Raw genomic sequence first — 9,178 nt, 5'->3', positions numbered from 1 at the left:
AGCCACACATGTCATTCACGAATACCTTTCAAAAGTCCATTGAGTCTAGCAAGGGAATATTCCTGCTGAGTGAGTGCCTTAAAACGAGAGATAAACTTCTATACTCTGGCAGAGCGTGAAGGATTATATGCAGGCACTTAGAGATTGCACACTTGGAATACAACGAAGTCAAAGCAAACCATTCAAATTATAGAATCTACCTTAGATGTACCATGAGCAAAAAAAAAAAATCACGATTACTTGGCAATCTGATGGTGAAAAATGAAAAATATCCGATGGTCTTATTTCAACAAATTAACAAGTGACCACCAATCAAAGGTTAGGATTGTTCATCCAATCTGATATTTGGACTCTTAAATTAGAGATATTGCTTCTACAATTTAGTCAGTGTGTTTTGAGTTTATATATGCTACATGTACTTATTTTATAGTGCCTGGGTATCAAGGGCCACAAGCCACCAGAGAATCAAATAACTCCACGTGTATTGATGAACATGTGAAGAATTGGAGAAATTTTCAATGATTTTCTTTTATATATATATATATATATATATATATATATATATATATATATATATATGGGAAATGGTTCTTTGCATTCGACCTGGAACTTCCCATGAGGTCGAGTTGTGTGGGCCCCACCGTTATGCATGTCGAACATCTACCTCATTAGTCAGATGCACCATTCCATGGTGGATCTCAGGCTTAAAAATCAATTCAATTTATGACTTGTGTGAGCCACAACACATACAAAAGTTGATAGGCGATACCCACCCATTAAAACATTTATAAACATATGTTGGGCCAATAGAGATGTGGTTCAAAAATCCAGCCCATCCATTATGTGTGTACCACTTGGATGAGGGGTCAGACCAAGTTTCAGACACATTCAAATTTCAGGTGGGCCCCACCAAGTGCTTTTATATGTTTTATGCATGTCTTCACATGATTTTAGATGGTATGGCCCACTTAAGTTCCGTATACAGCTAATTTTTTAGATATCCCATAATTTAAAGGGGACCCATAAAATTCACGGTATAGATGTTCTACATGCATAACGGTGGGGCCCACATAGCTCGGCATAGAACCATTTTATATATATAGGGAAAAGGTACCATGCACTCGACATCACGGTAAGCTCCCGTGAGGTCGAGCTGTGTGGGCCCCACCATGATGCCTGTCGACCATCAACATCGTGCATTCGATGGGTCCCCTCTAAATTATGGGATATCCCAAAAATCAGCCGTATACAGAACTCAGGTGGGCCATACCATCTAAAATCATATGAAGACATGCCAAAAACATATAAAAGCACTTGGTGGGGGCTCACATGAGTTTTGAATGCTGCTGAAACTTGATCTGAACCCTCATCCAAGTAGGACACACATAATGGATGGGCTGGATTTGCAAACCACATCTCGGTGGGCCCAAAAAATGATTATGAATGTTTTAATGGTGCACAACCCCTCCCCACTTCTGTATGTGGTGTGGCCCACACAAGTCATGGATTGACTTGATGTTTATGATCTAGGCCCATGATGGAATGGTGCATCTGACTGATGGGGTAGATATTCAAAACACATCACAGTGGGGCCCACACAACTCGACCTCATGGGACGGTCTTGTGAAGTTGAGCGCATGGCACCTTTTCCCATATATATAAATGAGAGAGAGAGAGAGAGAGAGAGAGAAATGCTCACATAGAGAGAGAGAGAGAGAGAGAGAAATGCTCACATACAACCAGTTAGACAATTCAAATTAGTCCAACTAGCCTTGTATTAAATAAAAAAACACCTCCTTTTATTTACATGTACTGGGAGGGTACATGACATCAAGTTTTATATAGGTATTATAGGAATACGTGTCATACATCTGGTCCATTTGTCAAATAAGGCATATTAATTAAATTTTATTTGTTAAAATTTATTATATAATCTTAACCATTTGAGCCACACATGTAAGTTGAATTTAAATTGTTTTGAATTATTGGACTGAATTTCTAACAACCACCACTCTTCTTGTACAAAAATATCGTACGGTTAATTACAGAAAAATAATAATTTTATATGATTTACATGCTTATAAGGGACCATAACGGTTGAACAGACTAGATTTGTTATACATATGGTAAATTGACCAAATAAATCACAAGTGTTCAACTTCTCAAAATATTCTTTTCTTATAAAATAAGCTTTCTCATCCGTCAATTTCTCTTCATTTAATCCCTCTCTCCTTTATCGACGCTGTCTCCCCTTGTTTTATTGCCTTCAACTGCAACAGGAAGCTAGCTGGGCCTAGGGCAATGTTTATGATAAATCTATCCTGCCACCAGTTTTTCTAGATCATGTTACGACATGGACCCAACAACAATATAGATTCGAACCACGAGTGGGCTACACTAGAGGAAAAGGTGAGGATTGAGCTTCTGCCATTGAAACATCCAAGCAGCCACAAAAGTTTTGAATCATGCTAATATTTTTATAATTTCAGTTCATCTCAGTAGGAATGACCTCATGAACCATATGGATGACATATATACATCATGGTGGACCTAGGAAAGTTTCAACGACAGGAATTCCACCGCTTACTGTTTCCATCCGTACGGCCCACATGAGTTTTAGATCTGGCCCATTTTTGGGCCCCACCTAGCTTGCCGCCGAAGGAAGTTCGTGGTGATGGCTTTGGCCCCGCGTCCATTGTAAGACGCCTCATCGCTGCCCAAGAACGCGTATTAGGTACTGACCCTACCCATCCCTGGCTAGGAATGGGCATGGGCTCTGAGGGGCCGCCGTGATCTAGGAGTTTTATCCACACTGTATATTTATCTTTTCATATTATTTTAGAATAAATTCCCAAAAATAGAGAAAATCCAAAACTAAAGTGGATCACACCAATGGAAGCAGTGGTGATAATGACACTCACAGTTAAACCATCTTAGGGCCGACTTTCATCAGCTTAATTTTTGGGGTCATAGACTAAAGTACCTGGGAAAATGGATGGAAGGTGTGGATATACAATACATGCATTAAGGTGGACCCCTTGGTTAGGGACAAACCATATTAGGTGAGGCCGGCCGCACCTAATCAACTCCCTAGGCATTAGTAAATGTGTCACTGCTGCTGCTCTGCTGCTCTGGACCGAAACGGATTGGCTACTCCCCTACCACCGGCCAATTGCTGATGGTCGGTGCTTTGTGGGCCCCACCATGATTTATGTGTTTCATCCATGCCGTCCAGCTATTGTTTTACATCATTTTAAGGTATGAGACCAAAAATAAGATATATATCAATCTACATTGTATCACATTACAGGAAACTGTGTTGAATGAACATCGACCATTAAAATTTTTTTAGGGGCTATAAAAGTTTTGGATCAAGCTGATCTTTGGTTTTTCCTTAATATGGGTCTTTATGACCTAATCAACAGATTGGATGTCAAATAAACAGTACAGTGGGCCTTAGGAGGATTTTAATGGTGGATATCCAATCGCTATTGTTTTCTTGTGGTGTGGTCCTCCTGAGATTTATATTCCTATCATTTTCGTGTGAAAGCCCTAAAATGATCTGTAAAAATGAATGAACGGAATCGATGAAACACATACAACATGGTGGGTCCCACAAAGCACCGACCACCAACCCAGGGGCTGGTAGCTGGGGGAGTGGCCAATCCGTTCTGGTTCTGGACTCCAGTTGCGTCGCAGAAGAAATTAGGTTGACGTGGGAAAGTTTTGTAGGCACCAATATGAATATGATGTATGTGTTATATTTATACTGTTCATCTATTTTTTCAGATAATTTTTAAGTATGAACTAAAAAATAAGGTACACCCAATTCTCAAGTCAAGTGGACCACACCATAGAAATTAGTGTGAATTGAGCATTTTGGGGTGGGACCCATTTATGTTGAACAGAGAGGAATTGTTAGGATTGTTTAATCATTGAGGCTTTTGGGGTGGGACCATACCTGTAGGGCACATGAGATGAAGCATACATAGTTGTGGTGGTACCTCTAATTGTGTCCCACCACCAAACACATGACCAAAAAATCAAAGAAGATAGTCCCATCAAGTTACCAGTCGCAATCATGGTCACAATAGATGTCTACAGTGGAGATTGAAGCCAACACAATTTGTAGTGTATGTGAGGGAGAGCTTTCTTTCCTATTGAAATATATTTGGACGCAAATTTCTGTAGGGCCTACCGTGTTGTATGTATCTTATCCACACCATCCATCCCTTTTACCATATTGTTTTAGGTCACTAGCCCAAAACTGAAGCATATCCAAAACATAAGTGGGCCACACCACAGGAAACAGTAATGGGGATAATGACACCCAATGTTGAAACCTTCATAAGGCCCACAGTTATGTTTATCTATCATCCAACCTGTTCATAAGGTTACACTTACACAGATATGGATGAAGGAAAAAAAGAAATATCAGCTTGATCCAAAACTTCTGTGACCCTCAAAAAGTTTTCAACCGTAGGCATTGAATTCCCACTGTTTCCTGTGGTGTGACCCACTTGAGCTTTGGATATACTTCAATTTCTGGCTAATATCCTAAAATGAACTGGTAAAACAGATGTACGGCATGGAAAATACATATACATCACAGTGGGCCCTGCAGAATAAACTCTGTATGTTATGTCGACCATGAAATATGAGCATTCAAAAGTATTCCACATTGTCAAGGAAGGTGGCCCACCATGTTGATGTTACAAAGCAACAGCATTGGCAGCTTCTTGATGTTTTCCAGGAGCTTTTTTCTGTCCTTCTTTGTTGACTCCTTTTTCTGCCATTTTTTTTTTTACAAAATTTCATTACCTTCCGTTCCACATTATGATTATTGTCAGCTGCATGGCTTTTCCAAAGACAGAAGCATTTCTCCTTGCTTTTGTTGAAACAATATTGGGGAAGTTGAATTCTCTACGTCAGCAGGAATTTGAATCAGAATGTTAAAACAACATTACTTCTGAAAAATAACAGGTTTCAAGAATTTAGGGGGTGGGCCACAAGTACAAAAATGTTACTTCCGAAATTACCACCTTAATCTCAATTTTGGTGGGCCACATGCCTTCTACATCAAGTTTGGACAAAGGGAGTTGCATTTTCCTGACTTGATCACAACCATGGTTCATTTGTTTTTCTTTTTTCAAACTCAGTATAATTGTGATTAAGGGGTTAAAACGCTGCTTTCTTGTGCAGAATCAGAGATTGAGATGTGGGGCCCACCTGAATTGACATAAGGGCATGATCCTATTATTCAATTTATAAATGTGTGTTTAAAACCTTGAGATTTTTGCCATGCAAATATCTGAAATGTTGGTACTCCACATACATTTGGTGATCCAATCTGTGCATCTTGTGGACCGCACGGATCAGCAAAAACAATCCAGCAGTTGAATGTATGAAATTCCCGAAATAAGAGGTGTGGTGTCATGCAGCTAGTAACATGTTTTCTCCTCCCAATTGTGGTGGGTCCTGCAGTGTTGATGGCTGTCTCGATTACTTTAAGGTAATTAAAAAATAAAATACTACTAGAGCTAGATTTTATCAATAGGAACTGGTGAGCAAAGGGATGGTGCCCCAGGTAGGCTTTTACTGTGTGAAATCCACCCCAATCATCAAGTGCGCCATCACATGTTAGGCTCGGGACGAAATAATCAACCCCATATCTGATTTAGGTGAACCGTATGATTGAAAAAAGTGTACAATACAATACTCACCCCTCAAGTTGTTTTTCTTAGCTTGGCCCACCTGAATCACTGATGGACCTGAATTTTGGACACTATTCCTAAATTTGGTATGGTATCTAATGGTTAGATTGGATTTTCTATAATCTCATTATGGGCCTGCAAAAATCAAGGGTACATGTTTCTGTGCAAGTTGTTTCCATTGGAAGGCCATATAAATGACAGGGTAGCATTGTTTTTGTGGTCTTGGGCCTTGCCTGGGATTACATATCTAATCTAATGAAATAAGTGTTTTTCACACACTACACTATAATGGTCCATAAAAAAAAATAAAAAAAATGCATATATTAAAATATAAAAAAATTACACTAAGCACACTGTTGATTTTTTACAGACCTATCAAGAAGTATATGTAGGATCTACTTTGACCATTAGATGTGTAATCCCATGTCATAGCCAAAGCTAAAAAATCAGGTTGACCAGTGATATAGGGTGGACACACCAAAGAAAATAGCCAGGAGAAACACATCCACAAGGGCCTATGTGATGATTATATGAAATCCACTCCAAACTGTTAGATGCCACAAAAATGGCAGAAGCTAGCTGCAAACAGGCCATCAAAGTGACACACGGACACTCCTTGGCCTGAACAGGGGAATTCAAGTTTTGATGAACAAATGCAACTTCCGCAATGGGTAATCCCAAATGAACCCCAGATTTATGCCATGCATTTATCTGAAATGTTGTAACTTGCAAAGTCTCTATTCTGGTACTCAACATGCATGTGGTGGTTCAGTTCGAGTGGACCATATTGATCGGTAAAAGGAAATAAAAAAGTGTACATGAGTCATCATGCCATGTCCAAAATTTAAGGAGGAAAGAGGTAAGGTACCATCCATTTAGCGGGATATTTTCATCTCCCAACTGTGGTGGTCCCTGCATGGTCAGCTCACCTGGTTGATGGGGGACACGGCTTGGGTGGACCCTAGATCCATCGAAGTTGGTGGATCCGTGATTGTGGGGCCCACCATGATGTATGTGCCTTACATCCATGTCTATTGTGGAGATTGGATTGTTCCTTGAAAGAGAACTCTCTCTTCCTATTGAAATACGAGCAGTTAAAAGTAATAGTATTGGCAGCCTTTCGATGCCTTCCATGTGCTCTCAGTCCTCCTTTTCTCTTGATTCTTTCAATTCCACTTACACCGAAAGTAACATGTGGACCCAATTTCAATGCTTTCGTTTCCACTCCACGGAAAAAGCGGACGCGGATTGCGTCCTACCCCGGCCTAGACTGTATCCGTCCGAGCAGGGCACTGTGAGGCCCAAAGTGATTTAAGTATTTTATCCCTGCGGTTCATAACTTTTCTCAGATCATTTTAATATATGATACAAAAAATGAGGTAGGTCCAGCGCTTAAGGGGACCACAAAGTTGGGATTTAACTTCCACCATTAAAAACTTCTTGGGAGCCGGAGAAGTTTTGGATCAAGCTGATATTTGTGTTTACGCTTCATCCATGTCTACATGATCTTATTAATAGGTTGGATGGTGAAAAAAAGTCATGGTTGCCTTTTGAAAGGTTTCAATGGTGAGAGTCATTATCACTGTAGCTTCCTTTGACGTGGTCCACTGGAGCTGTGGATCTGCTTAATATTTTGTCTCACAACTTAATATGATCTGAGATAAGCGATGAACGGCATGGATAAAACACTTACATCACTTTAAGCCCATCTCTACATCACTTTAAGCCCCCACAGAGATGGAATCAACGTGACCGCGTCCGGAAAAAGCAACTTCATGAAAGCTAATCTAGTTAATAATAGAAAAGGACGCGCCCGGTGGAGATTTCAATTCGAAGAATTATACCGTGCTATGCAAGAGCATGGAATTCATAAGCCTTCATACCCCTACACTCCATATGTACACGTATCACGACCATACCATAAGAGACTATGTGGGTGTGGCCCCCACCTCTTGTTGTCTTTTAGTATATGATTCAATGGAATATTACGACCTGTTCTGAGTTTTAAATTAAAAACACACCTTTTATTTACGTATAATGCCTCCTGTAGGAGGGTACATGAAATCAAGTTTTATATAGGCATTATGGGAAGAGAAATGCTCACACACAACTAGTTGGACAGTGCATTTTGGTCCAACTAATTGATTAATTCAAGGACTCATTAATGCTATTTAATACCAAGACATGCCCACCTCTAGCTACTCCCCTTCCACAAGCTAATGGCTAATGGTCGGTGCTCTGTGGGCCCCACCATGATGTATGTGTTTAATCCAAGCCGTCCATCTATTTTATACATCATTTTATGGAATGAGATAAAAAATGAGATATATGACCATCTCTGGTGGACCACATTACAGGAAACCGTGTTGAATGAATGCCAACCATTAAAAGCTTTTTGGGGATCATATAAGTTTTGGATCAATCTGATCTTTATTTTTTTCCCTTAATCTGGGTCTGTATGACCTAATCAACATATTGGATGTCAAATAAACAGTAAATTGGGCCTTAGGAGGATTTTAATGGTGGATATTTAATCACTATTGTTTTCCTGTGGTGTGGTCCACTTGAGATTTATATCCCTATAACTTTTGTGATCAATACCTAAAATTATCTTTAAAAATGGATTAACAGAATGGATGAAACACGTACATCATGGTAGGGCCCACATAGCAGCGACCATCAACCATCGAGATGGTGGCAGGGGGAGTAGCCAATCCGTTCTCGCTCTGGACTCTAGTTGCGTGGTAGAAGAAATTAGGTTGACATGAGAAAGTTTTGTAGGGCCCAATATGATGTATGTGTTATATTCACACCGTTCATCCATTTTTTTGGATAAATTTTTAGTATGAATTCAAAAATAAGGCAGCACACCCAATGCTCAAGTGGACCACACCATAGGAATTAGTGTGGATTGAGCATTTTGGGGTAGGACCCATTTATGTTGAATAGAGAGAGGCTACAAATGAAATTGTTAGGATTGTTTGAGCATTGATGCCTTTGGGGTGGGACCCATCCCTGCAGGGCACATGAGATGAAGCATACATGTTTGTGTTTGTGGTAGTACCTCTATTTGTGTCCCATCACCAAACACATGACCAAAAAATCAAACGAGATGGCCCCATCAAGTGACCAGTCGCAATCACTGCCACCATGGATGTCTACGGTGGAGATTGAAGTGTACACAATTTGTAGTGTATTTGAGGGAGAGCTTCCTTTCCTATTGAAATATATGTGGACTCGAATTTCTGTAGAGCCCACCGTGATGTATGTATCTTATCCACACCAGCTATCCATTTTACCAGATTGTTTTAGGGCATTAGCCCAAAAATGAAGCATATCCAAAGCATAGGTGGGCCACACCACTGGAAACAGTGGGGATAATGACACTTACTGTTGAAACCTTCCAAAGGCCCATGGTTACGTTTATCTATCATCCAACCTGTTCATAAGGTAACACAGATATG

This window comes from Magnolia sinica, chromosome 15 (genome assembly GCF_029962835.1).
Source record: "Magnolia sinica isolate HGM2019 chromosome 15, MsV1, whole genome shotgun sequence".
Lineage (NCBI taxonomy): Eukaryota > Viridiplantae > Streptophyta > Magnoliopsida > Magnoliales > Magnoliaceae > Magnolia > Magnolia sinica.
This window is presented reverse-complemented; position numbering follows the sequence as displayed.